The sequence below is a fragment of the Salvelinus namaycush genome, chromosome 36, assembly GCF_016432855.1.
Source record: "Salvelinus namaycush isolate Seneca chromosome 36, SaNama_1.0, whole genome shotgun sequence".
In the NCBI taxonomy this organism is placed as follows: Eukaryota; Metazoa; Chordata; class Actinopteri; order Salmoniformes; family Salmonidae; genus Salvelinus; species Salvelinus namaycush.
The window spans coordinates 23,434,273-23,457,628 of NC_052342.1; the positions used below are offsets into that span (position 1 = coordinate 23,434,273).

General features: G+C 45.6%; 1 protein-coding gene across 1 annotated transcript in view; it reads left to right on the plus strand.

The window, feature by feature from the left end:
• Nucleotides 1-793: 793 nt before the first annotated feature.
• Nucleotides 794-23,356, plus strand: part of LOC120030690 (astrocytic phosphoprotein PEA-15-like) — a 48,055-nt gene continuing 25,492 nt past the window's right edge. The window contains exon 1 of the mRNA XM_038976139.1: nucleotides 794-1,163. The gene's annotated coding sequence lies outside the window, so the exon portion shown is untranslated. The remainder of the gene's footprint in view (nucleotides 1,164-23,356) is intronic.

A 23,356-nucleotide genomic window follows, 5' to 3' on the forward strand; every position in this document is an offset into this window, starting at 1 on the left:
TTCATCATTGTGTACATTGTGTCTTTGTTTACATTTTATTTCACGCTGGGAGAACAAAGTAAGCAACAACAAAAGAGTGTTTAGTCTTTACAACTGATATTCAACAGAACAACAGTACATGCATTTATTGTTTTGCAATTAATATAACATGCATGACTAAATACATACGTGTATAACACAGTCCCCCTCCAAAACCAACCATATTTGGATAGTAGAGAGTAGAGACCCTACTGAGTATTTTCTACCCCACTTTAGCTGAAACAGGTAGAAAAGCTTTCTCTCTACAAGCCAATATGTATCCCATGTAAAGTATATGACTTTTGTATTGCATTGGAGGCTCTGGAGTGGGGAAGAAGGAAGTGCTGCTGGGTATGTATGACACAGTCCCCCTCTAAAACGACACATATTTGGTTAGTTAGACCCCACTAAGTATTCTCCACCCACTTTAGCTGATACAGGTAGAACAGTTCTCTCTCTACAGTCCCATTTTCTCAACATACCAGTGTCAACATTCCATTTTTTCATTATTGGTCTTAAAACATGTTTTTAAAACCATATTTTTTTTATTTGTTTTCTCAAATTATATATTGCATTCACTTGTTGGCACAATAAACGTGGCCATTAATTAACATGCAATATAATTTGAATGAGTTATCCACATTGCAATGTTTTGAAATGTGGGCTTTTATTTTTGAAGGTTTCCTTATTAGCATACAAAGTAACATCATCGTTTGTGCTGCTGCCAGAATACCAGTAGGAAAAGGCGTTTCCATCCACGATCCGGCAAGACTGTGTAGCTTATCCTACTTACAACCTGACGGACGCATCGAACTTGCCTGGACCAAAAAACAACGCACTTATCCACACTAGCCAATAGAATTTCAACATAAGAATTGCTTTTGTAATCGCTTTTATATATTTAGGCTATACAATAAAGTACATTACAAGACAGCGGTCTATAGCTAACAACATCCTAAACCAACTACATTCTGGATAGAGGAGCTGACTGAGGAAGAGTAATTTGCAGCAAGATTGTATGCGTGTACATCGAATAGAAATCACATTTTAATAAAGTTTTGTGATAGAAGTGAACACTTTCTCTTACGCACAGACACAGGTCATCTCTCTCGCTTCGCTGACTCATAGCCTACACAGAACCCAGGGTAAGTCACCAAGTCATCTTTTCGTTTCTGTCTTCAGTCATTCGTTTTGATGTTATAATAATGTTGGTGATATATATTGTATTGTGGGCGAATGTGTTTGGCTGTAGTGTTGCTTGTGGAACTTTGTCATTATCAAATAATCAATAATCAATCATCGGATTTGCTGTAAGCTACAGCCTAGCGTCATTTTTGCACCATCGGTGTGCATTCCCACACACAATGGACCATAAACCATGATACTTTCATAATGGTGTGTTTCAAAACGCTTGACATGGTTCATTTTCATTTGGTTGTTTGGTTGTTGTTGTTTTTTTCTGGGATGATAACCCATTTCCCAACAAGTTAACAATGCCGGTCATTTTCCTTGGTTTGAATGATGGCTGGTTACTCGGGAAGAGAACCCGGCTTGAATGAACCGGTGTACATGGAGCTGACGGTTGAACAGTTAAAGGAGACGGCCCTATCCTCCAACTAAGGACCATTTCATTTAGATGATTTATTGATTCATCGTTGTGATGATATTGTGTAGGCTGTCACCCCTGCTTTCTACACATTGTTGTGTAGACTAGGTTAATCTCTTCAAATAAAATTAAATAAAATGTTATTGGTCACATACACATATTTAGCAGATGTTATTGCGGGTGTAGCGAAATGCTTGTGTTCATAGCTCCAACAGTGCAGTAGTATCAAATCCCATCCTTTAATAAAATGATTTCATTTCAACATCAATGGCAACCCATACTTCATCTGGAACGTTCTATGGTGTTCAATGTCAGACGATAATAATCGATATTAAAACATCAATCTCTGATCTAGTTAGTGTCAGTTGGTGTTCATCGGTGCCTCGTGAGTATGAATGAATGGGGAAAATGTCGAGCCTACGTCAAGCTTTATCCCGAGTGTTGCACGAGTCCAGCATCACCATGAACGAATGTGTGCACGACTCGCGAGTGAGAAATTGGGGGACAAGTGAATGACTGCTTGCTGAAAACTACTGTTGGGCTATACTGTAATGAATAAGGATGATTATTGAGACAATAGGGTTATTACTAACACTACTGTAATGAAATGATAACAATATTATTAGGTGGTTAATTAGTACTAATGCATTACTAATGTATTATCATCAAGATATCATTTTTGGTCGATTTCATTCTCATTTCTGTCAGTGATTTGGTGTACAGTGTTTATATTTTCCTTGCACTACTAGGCTACAGAGCTGCTGCCATATAGGTAGCGTCTCAGAGTAGGACTGCTGATCTAGAATCAGTTATCATTTTAGCTCATATTGAATACCATTAAATGGATGGGGGGGGGGCTGATCCTAGATCAGCAATGCTACTCTGAGACACTTCATGCAACATACGGTTCCCGATCCTCCCTACAGTAAGTACAGTGATCCAGATTGAACCGTTCTGTACAAGAATTACCCAAACATGGTGGAATACACTGTAAACATGGTTAAGCAAAGGTTGACAGCTGTCACTGCATTTCCTGTCACTGCATTTCCTGCCATTGCTTTTCCTCTCAAAAGTGACATTCCAAATATACCAAGTAGACTTCCACTAGTTTGAATAATGATATGTATGTTCACAATACTTGTGTAAAAAAAAAGTGTGCAGATAAACTCATAAAATAATACCTGTTGTAGGCTACCATAACACGTTGAGTCAAATGTGTTATACATCTCTTGTACCTGAGGGTGTGTACTAGGCCAATGATATTTGTCTGAAAGCACATATCTGGTACCAGGCAATATTTATATTGTCCAAAGTCATTCTGTAAGAGAGTATAACACTTAAACTGTCACCACAAAGAAAGTTCTGCTCTGATCTGTGCTATTAGAAAAGCACCAGTTGTTTTTGTGTTTAATGTTTTTAAATGTCGTCCTGAAACCCCTTTTAGAAGACTCAGAGACTGCTGCAAACACTCGACCACTAACATTCCCACAGACACAGACAGGAAGTAGCCAAGGGGAAGCACATTTCTGCTGCACTGGCCATTTTTGTCCTCCGAGCAAAAAAACTGAAATCAATATATCAAATGGGAGCCCCCGGCCCGGCAGAGAGAGAGAGAGACAGAGAGGAGAGAGAGAGAGAGAAAGAGAGAGGAGAGAGGGGGGAGAGAAATCATTCAACCAAAAAGCTGACTCAATGTCACATATCTACCACCACGTCCAAGAGACACACCCTGTTGTTATTGTGGCTTTACAGATCAGAGCAGAACTTTCTGTACTGTGACCATTGAGAATTTTCTGACTGACTCACTTCACTTATGGATTCAGGAATTCCCCACTCTCTTCCAGAAGGAAAGGACTCTATAAATGAAATGCTTTGTCATGATATGATGTAAGATACAGCAGTGTTTCTGTATTGGTGTTGGCAGTCTCTGCACATATTTTCACACCCGACAGACAGTAAGGGAGTCAGGATGTGCTAGTGACAATGCACAGTATCCGTTATAGCTCTGGAATGTTCACACGTTCATCTCACTCTGCCAGATGTAGAGGAAAATATGTCTCAAAGGGATCCTCCTGTTGGGTCCTGTGTTACATCATTTTGTCCAGTGTTACATCATTTTGTCCTGTGTTACATCATTGAGCTGTAACTGTTTATATTGGGTTGAACTCTGGAGAGAATTTTGAAATTGGACATCTCCCCCAATCTTTCCAACCATGATTCCATTCCGGAACAGATATGGACCCCCCCCCCCCCCCCCCCCCCCCCCCCTCTTTAATCCAGATTTATTGTGATTCAGTCACACACAGATGTACACACAAATGCACACACTCACACACATGCGCACGCGGACACACACACACACACACACCATCAAATTCACATCCTTGGCTGGCACAGAGGAGCACAACAACCCACACACTAATGGAAGTCTTCCACTTTAGCCTAATAGAAGAGAAACTGATCAAATGTGAAGCAACGGAGAGACCTTGCATTTTGTGTGGTGTGTGTGTGTCTGTATGTGTATGTGTGTTTGACCTTGTGCTGTGCTTATGTAATACACATGTGAATACCTTATACCGTATCCTAATGCTTTTGCTGCTAGCTCTCAGCTGTAGCATTTTAGGTAACATGTTAGATGGCTGTGTGTATGTGTGTGTGTGTGTGTGTGTGTGTGTGTGTGTGTGTGTGTGTGTGTGTGTGTGTGTGTGTGTGTGTGTGTGTGTGTGTGTGTGTGTGTGTGTTTGGTATGAGGTATTTTCTGAAGGTTTCTTGAGATAGCTGCAATGAAATAGCAGCATTATCGTACTGTACATTCCATCGTCATTGGCAACTATGCTAAATTAGTAGTAGTACTGTCCTCTCTGGCTGAACACCAATGTTTCACATGGCTTCTATTGAGTGTTTCTGAGTGTGGGCGTGTAATATGTGTGTTTGTTTTGTCACCACAGTCTGTTGATGGAGACATGTAGCTCAGTCTCAGAGCTGTTGCATTGTGTTATATCATAAGTTTGGATAAAGTGTTTTTATTCTGTAAAGCCAATTAATACTTGGTTAGTACAACACGTGTGCAGAAGGGTCAGTGTATATGCCAAGAGCTCAATCTGGCAGTCTATCAACAGCTGCTGTTTGCCTGTTACACTGGAAATACAACACTACTGTGAAAATATGCAGAAGGTAGGGCAATGCACACACACACACACACACACACACACACACACACACACACACACACACACACACACACACACACACACACACACACACTCCCTCTGGACCGCAGCCAGCCCCAGTGAACAGAGCATTAGGGCATTACAGACCCCTTTATCTGTGTGTGTAATGCTCACATCCGGACCAAGGCCTGCTGTGTGTGTGTGTGTGTGTGTGTGTGTGTGTGTGTGTGTGTGTGTGTGTGTGTGTGTGTGTGTGTGTGTGTGTGTGTGTGTGTGTGTGTGTGTGTGTGTGTGTGTGTGTGTGTGAGAGAGAGAGAAGCAGAATAGAAGGAAAATTAATGAGGAAATGCTACAGGATGCAATGACCTCGTCCCACTAGCGCACCAGGGTCACAGCTGCAACACACACACACACACACACACACACACACACACACACACACAAACATACACTTCCCATTGAATGTAGGCCAAACTCCTGATTATAGTCACCAGCCCAGCTGCATCATGGGAGGAAAATAGCTTCCGTTTTGTATCTGCTTTTATGTATTTGGCTGAGAATTTGTTCTTAACTGACTTGCCTTGTTAAATAAAGGTTAAATAAATAAAAATATTAGTAAAATAAACCAATGAAGAAGGAGGAAGATAAGGACAGGCCGTTGACATGGAAACGTTATATTATTATCTCCTGTTTTCTTTAATGACAATACCAAAAGCCTCTTACTCTAACTGCCCTAGCGGTGAAAACTAAAGAGGGAGAAACACCTGTTAGTGAAGCCTTTGACTTTCACTCATGTTGTTCTTCACACTGACTCTGAGTCAGCTGTAACATGTTGCAGAACAAGTGATGTCAGGTTATTTACTGTAAGACCTGATCCCAGTTCAGGTTTCAGGTGTCAGCTGGTGGTTGTACAATGATATCCTGTATAATGTTCTGTACCCAACAGATCCAGGGTTGCTTTTGATTCTCAGATCCTAATGGGAAACCTGATCCTACAGTACATCTGTTAATGGCAAGTACAGCCTGCAGCTTCACGTTGCTTTACTTTTCTTTCAGAAGGGAAGGGGAGTAACAGGGAAGGAGGGAGGGAGAGGGGAAGCTGGCCATCTTTTCAGAAGAGGAGGGTATTGGGGGATGGCGGAAGGGAGAGGGGAAGGAGGAGTGTGTCTGAGTCATCTACAGTTACAGACATCATCGGAGAACAGAGGGAGGGACGGACGGGAGGAGAGGAGAAGAGGGAAGAAGGGACGAGAGGAGAGAGGAGGAAGTTATCATTCATGGAATCCATTACCTAAGAGGGTTTAGTGTCACTCAGATCTGATGATGTCAGTGTGGGGGCTGCTAGGTGACCTCACTCCTCTTCCCTTCTATCTAGTTTATATCTATACTATAATAGGTGTATTTGAGCTACTGACCTCCTTCCCTCTTCTATCTGATGTATATCTATTCTATAATAGCTCAAACCCATACTTAGCGTTACCGTCTGTGTTTAACTTAGCACTATGGCGAAGAGATAAACACTTAATTAGAGTATGACTTTACTCCCAAGCAGAAGCATGGGTGTGTGACTCAACACTTTACAGCATGATTCACAGGAGTTTGTGTGTGTGTGTGTGTGCGCACGTGAGTCTGTGCGTGGGTGCACTTTGTTCTTTTCCATTAGTGGAATCAGCAGCATGGATGTAGGAGGAGGAGGAGGAGGACGCAATATGATTCAGAGAAAGTAAAACTCAGTCAATCATCCAATCATCGTCCTCCTGCATGTGCGTTCCTTCCATAGGAGATGAGACATTTAAATGACGTCCCAGCTAGCACATAACATTCTGAGAACCATATGTTTCTTAGAGGTTGGTGAGAGCTTTGTTGTCTTATAGTTATTTTGCATACAACCTTCCCACAACCTTCCCACAACGTTCTGGGAAGGGTGCAGTACCGGCAGGTAACCTAGCGGTTAGAGCGTTGGGCCAGTAACCCAAAGGTTGCTGGTTTGAATATCCAAGCCGACAAGGTGAAAAATCGGCCAATGTTCCCTTGAGCAAGGCACCTAACCCTAATTTGCTCAAGAGGCACCATACTGTTATGTCTGACCTTGTAAAACCACACATTTTACTGCACCTGGTGTATGTGAAAATAAAAACATAATAAAAAAATGGATAGTTGCTTGGCTTTGGAACATTCTCAGCACATTTAAGGAACTTGACAAAAAAACGATCATACAGGTTTACTCATGCTTTTATTTGAAGTGATGTTCTCAAATTGTTCCAAAAACGTTAAACAATGTTCTTCTGTGGGAATTTCAGTACTTCATCATAACGTTCCCTACAGGTTTCCTCATGGTTCTATTTAAAACGGCAATCCATCACTTTCTTTATTCTGCAGAACACGAGTGCATGAACACGAGTGCATGAAGAGTGCATGATCAATTTCATAGAAAATTCCATCACAGGCCTTGAGCAAAAAGCAGGTGGATGCCTTTGACAGCCAAAGATCAACTCCGGAGGCCATGGCCAGGGTTTCACCATCCCAGTCATCCGGATTGTCCCTCATAATCCGGAACGGCGCATTGGTAAAGGTAGATGGTCTGCACCAGCCTGGAGGTTGAGTTCCATCTGGTTGGCACGGCCCTCAGTAGAGTCGGCTGCTAGCAGCGCAGCCACAGAGCCAGTCTTTCCGTTGATAACACTCAGACATAAATTGTTGTGCTATTTTAAATCCCTTTTGATGTAGGTTCCTAAACTCAGGTATTCGTCTTCCATCCCCTATCACCACAATTTTCACGAGAAAATCCCACTTTGAAAACTGTTTGAGATGCAACACGTTAGCCATCCCGATCAGCTTACATTTATCGAGCAGTAAAATGAACGTAAAGTAAGCGCCAAAAGGCAGCAGATGACGTATGGCGTCTATAGGCAGGGCTGAACTCTATCCCTTTACTTCTTTCACACCAATATGCATGCGCATTTATTATATGAGTGCAATGAAAATGAATGGGACATACCGTAAAACTACAATTAAACACAGCCTCAAATAGCCCCTTTTAGTCCCTTTTAATAGCCGGGCGACAGCAAAAAGTTCAGCAAATAAACGCCTGTTTCAAATAAATGCTGGGTTTCAATGAATTGTTTACGAGGTTACCAAGAATAATCATTAATTGTTGATGTTTAATGTTTGATTTGTTACATTAAATAACTCAGTAATGATTTTTTTAAATGATGTCAATCTTCTGTTTTTATCGGCAGTAAGAAACTGCTAGCCATTGGCTGCTAACAGTTGAGAACTGTTCGCTAACCGGCAAGAACAAAAACAGTCAACAAACCCCCAGACATCAGCCGATCACACTCTAGTTGTGATAGTAATAGCTGCCAAAATTATGCACAGTCAGAGGAGAATAATGATTCTGTCAAGGAACATTTAATTTATTTAAATAGAGCCATACTGACAAAATAAACATGACACAATGTGTAAATGATAACACATTAGTGCAGGAAATTAAGATACTGATTCAAATGCTGGAAGTAAATGCTGGAATTAAACAATTAACTATGCAAATGAGCAAAAGTTGTCTGCATTAAGTAAATAGACACCTGGCTCAAATAGAAGCATGTCTCTAATAAGTGCCTGTTGTTTTAGTGATTTAAGCAAATAAATGCAGTGCTATTAATAGAAGTTTTACGGTATTGACACATGAAAGGCATCGAAGCTCTGTGCCTTTTGGCGTCCATTAGCTGGCAGTATAAGGTAGAAACACGCATGTGCAAGTCATGTCAATGGCTTGCATTGAGTTTTAAAGGTGAGAAAGGCCCACGTCGAGGCTGCGTTTCCGCTGGCCTCCTTGCGCATTTTGTACCAGAGCACCACAAGTTTGGGAAGTACTAGTTCAGGAATCAGTTTTATCATTCAGGGAAAAAAAGTTGACAAAATAATTATTGATAAATGCATTCGGAAAGTATTCAGACCCCTTCACTTTTTCCACATTTTGTTACGTTACAGCATTATTCTAAAATTGATTAAATTGTTTTTTCCCCCTCATCAATCTACACACAATACCCCATAATGACAAAGCAAAAATCGTTTTTTAGACATTTTCACATTTTCATAATTATTCAGACTCTTTACTCAGTACTTTTTTAAAGCACTTTTGGCAGCAATTACAGCCTTGGGTCTTATTTGATATGACTCTACAAGATTGTAAGACCTGTATTTTGGGAAGTTTCTCCCATTCTTCTTTGCAGATCCTCTCAAGCTCTGTCAGGTTGGATGGGGAGCGTTGCTACACAGCTATTTTCAGGTCTCTCCAGAGATGTCGATCGGGTTCATGTTCAGGCTTTGGCTGGGCCACTCAAGGACATTCAGAGACTTCTCCCGAAGCCACTCCTATGTTGACTTGGCTGTGTGCTTAGGGTCATTGTCATGTTGGAAGGTGAACCTTTACTCCAGTCTGAGGTCCTGAGCGCTCTCGAGCAGGTTTTCATCAAGGTTCTCTCTGTACTTTGCTCTGTTCATCTTTCCCTTGATCCTGACTAGTACCCCAGTCCCTGCCGCTGAAAAACATCCCCACAGCATGATGCTGCCACCACCATGCTTCACCGTAGTGAACGAGATAATCTTGTTTCTTATGGTCTGAGAGTCCTTTAGGTGCCTTTTGGCAAACTCCAAGTGGGCTGTCATGTGCCTTTTACTGAGAAGTGGCTTTCGTCTGGCCATTCTACCACAAAGACCTGATTGGTGGAGGGCTGCAGAGATGGTTGTCCTTCTGGAAGGTTCTTGCATCTCCACAGAGTAACTCTGGAGCTCTGTCAGAATGACCATAGGGTTCTTGGTCACCTCCATGATCAAGGCCCTTCTCCCCCTATTGCTCAGTTTGGCCAGGTGGCCAGCTCTAGGAAGAGTCTTGGTGGTTCCAAACTTCTTCAATTTAAGAATGATGGAGGCCACTTTGTTCTTGGGGACCTTCAATGCTGCAGAAATGTTTTGGTACCCTTCCCCAGATCTGTCCCTCTGCACAATCCTGTCTCGGAGCACTACGGACAATTCCTTCGACCTCATGGCTTGGTTTTTGCTCTGACATGCACTGTCAACTGTGTGACCTGATATAGACAGGTGTGTGCCTTTCCAAATCATGTCCAAACAATTTAATTTACCACAGGTGGACTCCAATCAAGGATGATCAATGGAAAAAGAATGCACCTGAGCTCAATTTCGAGTCTAATATCCAAGTGTCTGAATACTTCTGTAAATATGTCACGTCTGCTCCCACTCTGCCTCGCTGGTACTCGAGGCCACCAGGCTGCTCATCATTACGCACACTTGTCACTATCGTTACGCGCACCAGTGATTTATCAGACTCAACTGGTCTCCATCACGTAATTTATTGCCTCCCCTATATCTGTCACTTCTTCAGTTTCATTCCCGTGTCTGCATTGATGTTGTTTTGTTTCTCTTGTCCAGACGCTGTTCTTGTTTAGTTTCATGTCTATTTATTATTAAATCCTCACCCTGTACTTGCTTCCTGTCGCCCAGTGTCTGTATTTAAGGAACCATTGCAAAATAAGAAAAACTATTTTTTTATGCAAACATTTCTGAAAACCTGTTTTTGCTTTGTCATTATGGGGTATTGTGTGTAAATTAACGAGGATTTTTATTTATTTAATCCATTTTAGAATAAGGCTATAACATAACAAAATTAGGAAAACGTGAAGGGGTCTGACTAATTTCTGAATGCACTGTATATACAGTACCAATCAACATTTTGGTCACAGTTACTCATTCCAGGGTTTTTCTTTATTTTGACTATTTTCTACATTGTAGAATAATAGGGAAGAAATCAAAACTATGAAATAACACATATGGAATCATGTAGTAACCAAAAAAGGGACAGCTTTGCACACTCTTAACCAGCTTCATGAAGTAGTCAACCAGAATGTATTTCAATTAACAGATGTGCCTTGTTAAAAGTTAATCCTTGTTAATGTGTTTGAGCCAATCAGTTGTGTTGTGACATGGTAGGGGTGGTATACAGAATATAGCTCTATTTGGTAAAAGACCAAGTCCATATTATGGCAAGAACAGCTCAAATTAGCAAAGAGAAACGAATGTCCATCATTACTTTAAGACATGACGGTCAATCAATCTGGAAAATTTCAAGAACTTTGAAAGTTTCTTCAAGTGCAGTCGAAAAACCATCAATTGCTATGATGAAACGGCTCTCATGAGGACCGCCACAGGAAAGGAAAGACCCAGAGTTACCTCTGCTGCAGAGGATTAATTAATTAGAGTTAACTTCTCTAGGGTAGGGAACAGCATTCGGAATTTTGGATGAAAAGTGTGCCCAAATTAAACTGCATGCTACTCAGGCCCAGAAGATATCCATATTATTAGTAGATTTGGATAGAAAACACTGACGTTTCTAAAACTGTTTGAATCATGTCTGTGAATATAACATAACTTATTTGGCAGGCGAAACCCCGAAGACAAACCATTCCGAATTATTTTTTTTGAGGTCATTCTCTTTTCAATAGGTTTTTATTGGGAATCTAGATTTCTAAGCGTCTTTCTTGCAATTCCTATCGCTTCCACTGGATGTCAACAGTCTTTAGAAATTGGTTGAGGTTTTTCCTTTGAGAAATGAAGAAGTAGCACTGTTCAGAACGAGGGTAGAGGGAAGTGTAATCTTGGTTAGAGGCGCGTGACCTGAAAGCTCGCTACACATTGTTTTCCTCCGGTATTGAACGCAGTATATCCCGTCTTAAATTGGAGTTGGAACCAGTGTTTTTCTGGATCAAACGCGCCAAATAAATGGACATTTTGGATATATATCGACGGAATTAATCGAACACAAGGACCATTTGTGATGTTTATGGGACATATTGGAGTGCCAACAGAAGAAGCTCGTCAAAGTTAAGGCATGAATTATATCTTTATTTCTGCGTTTTGTGTCGTGCCTGGAGGGTTGAAATATGATTGTCTGTGTTTGTTTGCTGGGGTGCTATCCTCAGATAATAGCATCGTTTGCTTTTGCCGTAAAGCCTTTTTGAAATCTGACATGTTGGCTGGATTCAAAACAAGTGTAGCTTTAATTTGGTGTATTGCATGTGTGATTTCATGAAAGTTGCATTCTATAGTAATTTATTTGAATTTGGCGCTCTGCATTTTCACTGAATGTTGGCCAGTTGGGATGCTAGCGTCCCACTTATCCCAGAGAGGTTAACAGCCTCAGAAAGTGCAGCCCAAATAAATGCTTCACAGAGTTCAAGTAACAGACACATCTCAACATCAACTTTTCAGAGGAGACTGCGTGAATCTGGCCTTCATGGTCAAATTGCTGCAAAGAAACCACTTTCAAAGGACACCAATAAGAAGAATAGACTTGCTTGGGCCAAGAAACACGAGCAATGAACATTAGACCGGTGGAAATCTGTCCTTTGGTCTGATGAGTCTAATTTCCAGATTTTTGGTTCCAACCGCCGTGTCTTTGTGAGACGCAGAGTAGGTGAATGGATAATCTCCGCATGTGTGATTCCCACCGTGAAGCATGGAGGAGGAGGTGTGATGGTGTGGAAGTGCTTTGCTGGTGACACTGTCTGTGATTTATTTAGAATTCAAGGCACACTTTACTAGCATGGCTACCACAGCATTCTGCAGCGATAATTCATCCCATCTGGTTTGTGCTTAGTGGGACTATTATTTATTTTTCAAGAGGACAATGACCCAAAACACACCTCCAGGATGTGTAAGGGCTATTTGACAAAGAAGGAGAGTGATGGAGTGATGCATCAGATAACCTGGACTCCACAATCACCCGACCTCAACCTAATTGAGATGGTTTGGGATGAGTTGGACCGCAGAGTTAAGGAAATGGTGCCAACAAGTGCCCAGCATATGTGGGAACTCCTTCAAGACTTTTGGAAAGCATTCCAGGTGAAGCTGGTTGAGAGAATGCCATGACTGTGTAAAGCTGCCATCAAGGCAAAGGGTGGCTACTTTGAAGAATTTAAAATCTAAAATATATTTTGATTTGTTTAACACTTTTTGGGTTACTACATGATTCCATATGTGTTATTTCATAGTTTTGGTTTCTTCACTATTATTCTGCAATGTGGAAAATAGTAAAAATAAAGAAAAACCTGAGTAGGTGTGTCCTAACTTTTGACTGGTACTGTTTTTTAAAATAATGTTTTACATTCCCTAAACTTTACATTTATCAGGATAATGCTGTACTTTGACTTGGGTAGGGTCATTTTCAGAACAGTGGTGAAGTTAATATTTAGTGACTCATACCAGCTCTTCGAGTAACTCCACACAATTCAACTGACTATTCCATTCCTATGCACATTGTCAGATTCACTCTAAGAAGAGCATAATGTATACACACTCAAGTAAGGAGAGACTATTTCCATATTGAATACTGCACTGTTGGGTAGGGCTTGCAAGTTAAGCATTTCACTGTACTTGTGCATGTGACAAATACAACTTGAGTAGAGGTAGAGATAGGTGGAGAAAGAGGGAGAATGAAGGAAGAGACAAGGAGAAGGGGAGGAGAGTGCTTTGATTCACACTCTAGATCTACAAATGACATCAAACTACAAATTAATGTACATATATTTTCGTTATATCTCCTGTTTTTTAGTTTTTTTTTACTGTTTGCCACATCAATGTTTACTGTCAGAGTTGTGAACATGGATCTGTTCCAATCTTCTGATGTGTCGATACAAGCAGTCGGACTTTGGACTATTCATTCAGACCAGGAGTGCATTGAAATCAAGTCAATAACAGCCACAAGCCTGTCTCTAATATGTGCCTGTCTCTGTTTCCAGCTATGGAAACCTTAACAGTCTCCAGTATGTACAGAAGTTTGAGGTCTCCTTCTGTCTAAATTTGATCTCTGACTCAGTCACCACCTCATGTGGACACAACTTCTGCAAGGCCTGTAATCAACAAAAACTGTGAGAAAAGTGACCAGTTCAAGTGTCCACTCTGTCAGGAGCGATTCCAAAGAAGACCTAAGCTACGTGTCAACATAACACTAAAGCAAAGTGCCCAGCTCCTGCACCAGTCACAGCTCCTGTACCAGGCCCAGCTCCTGCACCTGTACCAGCTCCAGCTGCAGCACCTGTTCCAGCCCCAGCTCCAGCCCCTGTACCAGCCCCAGCTCCAGCCCATGTCCCAGCCCCAGCTCCAGCCCCTGTGCCAGCCCTAGCTCCAGCCCCTGTACCACCTCCAGCTCCAGCCCTTGTACCAGCCCCAGATCCAGCCCCTGTACCAGCCCCAGCTCCAGCCCCTGTACCACCTCCAGCTCCAGCCCTTGTACCAGCCCCAGCTCCAGCCCCTGTACCAGCCCCAGCTCCAGCCCCTGTCCCAGCCCCAGCTACAGCCCCTCTACCAGCACCATCCCCTGTACCAGCTCCAACCCCTGTACCAGCCCCAGCTACAGCCCCTCTACCAGCACCATCCCCTGTACCAGCTCCAACCCCTGTACCAGCCCCAGCTACAGCCCCTGTACCAGCCCCAGCTACAGCCCCTGTACCAGCCCCAGCTCCAGCCCCTGTACCACCTCCAGCTCCAGCCCTTGTACCAGCCCCAGCTCCAGCCCTTGTACCAGCTCCAGCTCCATCCCCTGTCCCTGTCCCAGCCCCAGCTACAGCCCCTCTACCAGCCCCAGCTCCAGTCCCTGTACCAGCCCCAGCTCCAGCTCTTGTACCAGCCCCAGCTCCATCCCCTGTCCCAGCCCCAGCTACAGCCCCTCTACCAGCACCATCCCCTGTACCAGCACCAGCCCCTGTACCAGCCCCAGCTACAGCCCCTCTACCAGCACCAGCCCCTGCACCAGCACCAGCCCCTGTACCAGCTCCAACCCCTGTACCAGCCCCAGATCCAGCCCCTCTACCAGCCCCAGCTCCAGCCCTTGTACCAGCCCCAGCTCCATCCCTTGCCCCAGCCCCAGCTACAGCCCCTCTACCAGCCCCAGCTCCATCCCCTGTTCCAGCCCCAGCTCCAGCCCTTGTACCAGCCCCAGCTCCATCCCCTGTACCAGCCCCAGCTCCAGCCCCTCTACCAGCCCCAGCTCCATCCCCTGTACCAGCCCCAGCTCCAGCCCTTGTACCAGCCCCAGCTCCATCCCCTGTCCCAGCCCCAGCTCCAGCCCCTGTACCAGCCCCAGCTCCAGCCCCTGTACCAGCCCCAGCTCCAGCCCCTCTACCAGCCCCAGCTCCATCCCCTGTCCCAGCTCCAGCCCTTGTACCAGCCCCAGCTCCATCCCCTCTACCAGCCCCAGCTCCAGCCCTTGTACCAGCCCCAGCTCCATCCCCTGTCCCAGCCCCAGCTCCAGCCCTTGTACCAGCCCCAGCTCCATACCCTGTACCAGCCCCAGCTCCAGCCCCTCTACCAGCCCCAGATCCATCCCCTGTCCCAGCCCCAGCTCCATACCCTGTACCAGCCCCAGCTCCAGCCCCTCTACCAGCCCCAGATCCATCCCCTGTCCCAGCCCCAGCTCCATCCCCTGTCCCAGCCCCAGCTCCATACCCTGTACCAGCCCCAGCTCCAGCCCCTGTACCAGCCCCAGCTCCAGCCCCTCTACCAGCCCCAGCTCCATCCCCTGTCCCAGCCCCAGCTCCAGCCCCTGTACCAGCCCCAGCTCCAGCCCCTCTACCAGCCCCAGCTCCATACCCTGTACCAGCCCCAGCTCCAGCCCCTGTACCAGCCCCAGCTCCAGCCCCTCTACCAGCCCCAGATCCATCCCCTGTCCCAGCCCCAGCTCCAGCCCCTCTACCAGCCCCAGCTCCATCCCCTGTACCAGCCCCAGCTCCATACCCTGTACCAGCCCCAGCTCCAGCCCCTCTACCAGCCCCAGATCCATCCCCTGTCCCAGCCCCAGCTCCAGCCCCTCTACCAGCCCCAGCTCCAGCCCTTGTACCAGCCCCAGCTCCATCCCCTCTACCAGCCCCAGCTCCATCCCCTGTCCCAGCCCCAGCTCCATCCCCTGTCCCAGCCCCAGCTCCAGCCCCTGTCCCAGCCCCAGCTCCAGCCCCTCTACCAGACCCAGCTCCATCCCCTGTCCCAGCCCCAGCTCCAGCCCCTCTACCAGCCCCAGCTCCATCCCCTGTACCAGCCCCAGCTCCATCCCCTGTACCAGCCCCAGCTCCAGCCCCTCTACCAGCCCCAGCTCCATCCCCTGTACCAGCCCCAGCTCCATCCCCTGTACCAGCCCCAGCTCCATCCCCTGTACCAGCCCCAGCTCCATCCCCTATACCAGCCCCAGCTCCATCCCCTGTACCAGCCCCAGCTCCATCCCCTGTACCAGCCCCAGCTCCATCCCCTCTACCAGCCCCAGCTCCATCCCCTGTACCAGCCCCAGCTCCAGCCCCTCTACCAGCCCCAGCTCCATCCCCTGTACCAGCCCCAGCTCCATCCCCTGTACCAGCCCCAGCTCCATCCCCTGTACCAGCCCCAGCTCCAGCCCCTCTACCAGCCCCAGCTCCATCCCCTGTACCAGCCCCAGCTCCATCCCCTGTACCAGCCCCAGCTCCATCCCCTGTACCAGCCCCAGCTCCATCCCCTGTACCAGCCCCAGCTCCATCCCCTGTACCAGCCCCAGCCCCAGCTCCATCCCCTGTCCCAGCCCCAGCTCCAGCCCCTCTACCAGCCCCAGCTCCATCCCCTGTACCAGCCCCAGCCCCAGCTCCATCCCCTGTCCCAGCCCCAGCTCCATCCCCTCTACCAGCCCCAGCTCCAGCCCTTGTACCAGCCCCAGCTCCATCCCCTCTACCAGCCCCAGCTCCATCCCCTGTACCAGCCCCAGCCCCAGCTCCATCCCCTGTCCCAGCCCCAGCTCCATCCCCTCTACCAGCCCCAGCTCCATCCCCTGTACCAGCCCCAGCCCCAGCTCCATCCCCTGTACCAGCCCCAGCCCCAGCTCCATCCCCTGTACCAGCCCCAGCTCCATCCCCTCTACCAGCCCCAGCTCCATCCCCTGTACCAGCCCCAGCTCCATCCCCTCTACCAGCCCCAGCTCCATCCCCTGTCCCAGCCCCAGCTCCAGCCCCTCTACCAGCCCCAGCTCCATCCCCTGTCCCAGCCCCAGCTCCAGCCCCTCTACCAGCCCCAGCTCCAGGCTTAGCTCCTGCCCCAACACCAGCCTCAGGTCCAGCCCCTACCAGTACCAGCCCCTTCCCTGGTGAGACCTGGACTTGTGCTGGGTATGATCATGGCCCTGGTGCTCTGGTTCTGATGATGTATCCACAGACATACCTGCAGCCTGACCAGAGTGAAACATGCTCACTGAAGTACCCAGAGGGGGGGTGTAAGAAGCCAGACAAACCTCTGGGGGGAGAGAAGATGTTCAAGAAAGCGAAGGCAGAAATGCAGCAGATGATCTATGAGCAACTGGGGAACGTTAAGGAGATCAAACACTCTGTGGAGCTCAGCAAGAGTAGAGCAGACAGCGAGCGAGCGAGAGATCAGTTTGAAGTCCGTCAGCGATATGAAGCTCTTAATTGAGATGAGCCCGACTGAGCTCATAGAGATCAAGGGGAATCAAAAAGCAGCAGAGAGGCGGGCTGAAGGGTTCATCAAAGAACTGCAGCAGGAAATCACTGAGCTACACACACACACCACACACACACACACACAACACACACACACCACACACCACACACACACCACACACACACACACACACCACACACACACACACACACACCACACACACACAACCTTTGTGTAGCCTGACATGTTCAACATCTTACCTGTCCATTTAGGATTAGACTAATTCACTCAGGCATTTGTTTATACTAGTAATTTATGCAAAGGTACATTACTGTGGGTGCGTGTTCCCGCGTTTGTGTGTGTGTGCGTGCATGCGTCCAGCTCCTCAGTAAAGTCTAAAAGACTAGGTGCATAGTTGCTTGTGCACGTGTTTGCATAATGCATTTTGTATTTGAACAGGTAGGAATCTTCAATATTGGCTGTGTTAAGCTGTGTACAGCAGCATGAACCGGGGGTTGTTGTGCTTCCTGGCAGTAACATCCTGTGAGGTTGATGTCAGCCAAACTATAGCACTCTCTCCTTCTCTCTCGTTTTCTCTGTCTCTCTATCCCTGTCTCTCTCTCGCTCCCTCCTACACATATTATCTGGGGGTGGGTGATAAAAGAGAGAGAAAAAGCGAGGGGGAGAGAGAGAGAGCGAGGGGGAGAGAGAGTGTGAGAGAGGGGGAGAGAGAGATTGTCTCCTTTATTCCTGTGTGTTCATCTCTCACCCCATTAGGTGATCCAAAATATCAACCTATTCTCAACATAGTGTACAGAGAGCCCTATGGGCCCTGGTCAGAACTAGGCCACTATATATGGAATAGGATGTCATTTGGGATGTAGGCTAGGAGCGACCAGACAAACCCCCTGATTTAGACCACAATGTCTGTCTGAGCTTCCTTACTGGCAAGTTGTCCTCAAACTGTCTGTGTGTGTGTGTGTGTCTGTCGGTGTGTCTGTCTGGCTGTGTGTCTGTCAGTCGGAGTGTCGGTAGGTGATTTGGTCTCTCTCTCTCTCTCTCCCTCTCTCTCTCTCTCTCTCGACATCTACCTCTTTCTGTCCATGATGTATTGTTAGCTCTCATTAGCAGCACTAGTCAAAGTTGTCACGTTGTCACCATGTGTCACTTGGGTGGCTCTGTCTCTGTCTGTGTCAAAAATGACACCCTGTACCTATTCCTAGTATAGTGCACTACTGTCTTCCTCTAGTCAGAGTAGAAAAATTACAATCATAAACACAGTCTCACACACACACACACACACACACACACACACACACACACACACACACACACACACACACACACACACACACACACACACACACACACACACACACACACACACACAAACACAGTACTGAAAAATCACAAATGATCAAGTTAAGCAAACTCACACCTCTCTCACTCTTTCTCTCTCTCTCCACTCAGAGGCAGAATGATATTTTTATCTCGTGTAACGCAGAGCCACTAATGAACCATTAGAATACAGAAATACATTTCATACCACGCTACTAGAGCACCGCTCTCATCCATGTTAACCTACATTCACAGTCTCTCACACACACACACACACACACACACACACACACACACACACACACACACACACACACACACACACACACACACACACACACACACACACAGTGTCATTCACAGTCAAGAATGATCCATACACAGTCATCTGTGTTTCTAACTCACACATTCTGCCACATTAGTACTTTGATATTATCTGGATTGTTTTTGATTTGTATAGTGTTTTTGGGATGCCTCCAGACAGTCTCTGCATTATACAATATATTGTCATTGAGGACAGAGAGAGAGGAAAGGAGAGACAGATGGGGAGAGAGAGGAGGAAGGAAGGAAGGAGAGACAGAGGGAGGGAGAGGGAGGGAATGAGAGACAGAGGGAGAGAGAGGGAGGGAAGGAGAGAAATGGAGAGAGAGGGAGGGAAGGAGAGAGCGAGAGGGAGGGAAGGAGAGAGATGGCGAGAGAAATGGAGAGAGAGGGAGGGAAGGAGAGAGAGAGAGGGAGGGAAGGAGAGAGATGGCGAGAGAGGGAGAGAAGGCGAGACAGAGGGAGAGAGAGGGAGGGATGGAGAGACAGGGAGAGAGAGGGAGAGAAGTAGAGAGAGGGAGGGAGAGAGAGAGATGGAAAGAGAGGGAGGGAAGGCAAGACAGAGGAAGAGAGAGGGAGGGAAGGAGAGACAGAGGGAGAGAGAGGAAGGGAAGGAGAGAGACGGAGCGAGAGGGAAGGTTTTAAATCTGACCGTCTGGTCTGGAGGCTTAGTTTGTGACCCAAATGGTACACTAGTGCACTACATCTGACCAGAGCCCATCGGTCCAAAGCAGTGCTATACAGGGAATATGATGCCATTTGGGACTCAGATTGAGGATATGGTGAATCAATTGACATATTACACCAGACAAAGCCAACAACAGGGAACTGAGAGCTGCACAGATACAACATTCAAAGAGAGAGACAGATATATAAAGGGAGAGAGACAGACAGAGAGTGAGACATACAGACAGATACAGAAAGAAAGATAGAGGAATAAAGAGTGATAGAGAGAGAAGGAGGCGAAAGAGAAAGAAAGACAGGTAGGGAGATAAGAGGGGGAGAAGGAGAGAGAGAGAGGTAGTGTTAGAGAGGGGGTGAAAGAGGGAGAGAGAGAAGAAGAGGGCGAGAGAGAGAGATAAAGGGAGAGACTCAGAGAGAGAGAGGGGGACAGACATATAGAGAAAGCGAGAGAGAGAGAGAGAGAGAGAGAGACAGTGTGAGAGACAGGGAGAGGGAGATTGGTGAACTGAAAGGATTAGTTCCTTCTTAATACCGATGGTAAATCCAGCTGCTGTTTTTTCCTCTGCTGCCCCCGACAACCAGCCAGGAAGTGTTTCCATGGTGATGGCAGGAAGCAAGCTTGTGTTGGTCACTTACAGCTGGGTTACCACGACAGCCAGGCTTGACTCCTTAAGCCCAGAGAGAGAGCGAGAGAGCGACGATGAGAGACAGAGAGGAGGGAGGGAGGGAGGGAGGGAGGGAGGGAGGGAGGGAGGGAGGGAGGGAGGGAGGGAGGGAGGGAAAAAAGGAAGAGTCTGTTTGTTGGACTTCTCCCATGGTTTCTGTTTGACCTTAGACCCTCATCTTATACAACAGCTACCGCCAGCGAGCATCAGTATGCCCGACACACCCCACACCCACACACACACACACACACACACACACACACACACACACACACACACACACACACACACACACACACACACACACACACACACACACACACACACACACACACAAGTGAGTCATCACAATTGTTAAAAGTTATAATTATTATTATAAATGCAACAAAGGACAATGGATCAACATACTCCACAAACTTTTAGATTTAAAAAAAAATCCATTAGGTAGGTGAATGAATCACAAAACATTTTACTGGCACAGACAAATAAAGAAATTAAGTTCTGGGATTTTGGTAGGAATTCAGGTTTTCCATTTATTGTAAAATGTTCCAGTTTTTTATTTATAGAATGCACTCATATATAAATGCTCTAATCGTATCAGGTATTTATTTTATATTTTGTGTTAAGAGAACGAAAATAATATGTGCCTCATTTGCATAAATAAATGGGGGGTGTATTTGTACATATGAATACATTAACATAAAGGGGTGGAACAAGGCCGCAACCACAAACAACTCCTCTGTTTAGGCATACCTGCACTCAGCTACGCTGTCTAGACCACTTCATTATTTACTGTTGTTGTCACGTTCTGTTGCATAATTCAACAAGCAGATACAAGTCAAAACGCTTGGCTCTAGATTACACCCATCTACACATACTTTACATTGTTTGCCAGATCAGACATAATATAACTATAAAGTGTTAATTTGCTCTCATTTCAGCGCATCAAATTTGTAAATATTTCAACTGTATCAAATGATCACTTTTTTCAATTTCACAAAACGTTTCCATCCATCAAAATATACTTATTGGGATTTAAAATTGAGATGATGAGGTAAATCCCAGACGAAGCTTGAGGGTTCTTAGAGATGCAACTACTGCCTAACTACTGACTAACTACTGCCTAACTAGTGCCTAACTACTGACTAACTACTGACTAACTACTGACTAACTAGTGCCTAACTGCTGACTAACTACTGCCTAACTACTGACTAACTACTGGCTAACTACTGACTAACTAGTGCCTAACTACTGACTAGCTAGTGACTAGCTACTGACTAGCTACTGACTAGCTACTGACTAGCTACTGACTAGCTACTGACTAGCTACTGACTAGCTACTGACTAGCTACTGACTAGCTACTGACTAGCTACTGACTAGCTACTGACTAAATACTGCCTAACTACTGACTAACTACTGCCTAACTACTGACTAACTACTGCCTAACTACTGACTAACTACTGCCTAACTACTGACTAACTACTGCCTAACTACTGACTAACTACTGCCTAACTACTGCCTAACTGCTGACTAACTACTGCCTAACTACTGACTAACTACTGGCTAACTACTGACTAACTACTGACTAACTACTGACTAACTAGTGCCTAACTATTGCCTAACTACTGACTAACTACTGCCTAACTACTGACTAACTACTGCCTAACTGCTGACTAACTACTGACTAACTAGTGCCTAACTACTGACTAACTACTGCCTAACTACTGAATAACTGTTGACTAACTACTGCCTAACTGCTGACTAACTACTGCCTAACTACTGACTAACTACTGCCTAACTACTGACTAACTGCTGCCTAACTACTGACTAACTACTGACTAACTACTGCCTAACTACTGACTAACTACTGCCTAACTACTGACTAACTACTGCCTAACTACTGCCTAACTACTGGCTAACTACTGCCTAACTACTGACTAACTAGTGCCTAACTACTGCCTAACTACTGACTAGCTACTGACTAGCTACTGACTAGCTACTGACTAGCTACTGACTAGCTACTGACTAGCTACTGACTAGCTACTGACTAGCTACTGACTAATTAGTGCCTAACTACTGCCTAACTACTGACTAAATACTGCCTAACTACTGACTAACTACTGCCTAACTACTGACTAACTACTGCCTAACTACTGACTAACTACTGCCTAACTACTGACTAACTACTGCCTAACTACTGACTAACTACTGCCTAACTACTGCCTAACTGCTGACTAACTACTGCCTAACTACTGACTAACTACTGGCTAACTACTGACTAACTACTGACTAACTACTGACTAACTAGTGCCTAACTATTGCCTAACTACTGACTAACTACTGCCTAACTACTGACTAACTACTGCCTAACTGCTGACTAACTACTGACTAACTAGTGCCTAACTACTGACTAACTACTGCCTAACTACTGAATAACTGTTGACTAACTACTGCCTAACTGCTGACTAACTACTGCCTAACTACTGACTAACTACTGCCTAACTACTGACTAACTGCTGCCTAACTACTGACTAACTACTGACTAACTACTGCCTAACTACTGACTAACTACTGCCTAACTACTGACTAACTACTGCCTAACTACTGCCTAACTACTGGCTAACTACTGCCTAACTACTGACTAACTACTACCTAACTACTGACTGACTACTGACTAACTACTGCCTAACTACTGACTGGCTACTGACTGACTACTGCCTGACTACTGACTAACTACTGCCTAACTACTGCCGCACTACTGACTGACTACTGCCTGACTACTGACTAACTACTGACTAACTACTGACTGACTACTGCCTGACTACTGCCTGACTACTGCCTAACTACTGACTAACTACTGACTAACTACTACCTAGCTACTGACTGACTACTGACTAATTACTGACTAACTACTGGCTAACTACTGACTAACTACTGACTGGCTACTGCCTGACTACTGACTAACTACTGACTAACTACTGGGTGTCTTTTAGTATTGAGGATCAGATCAGACATAATATAACTATAAAGTGTTAATTTGCTCTCATTTCAGCGCATCAAATTTGTAAATATTT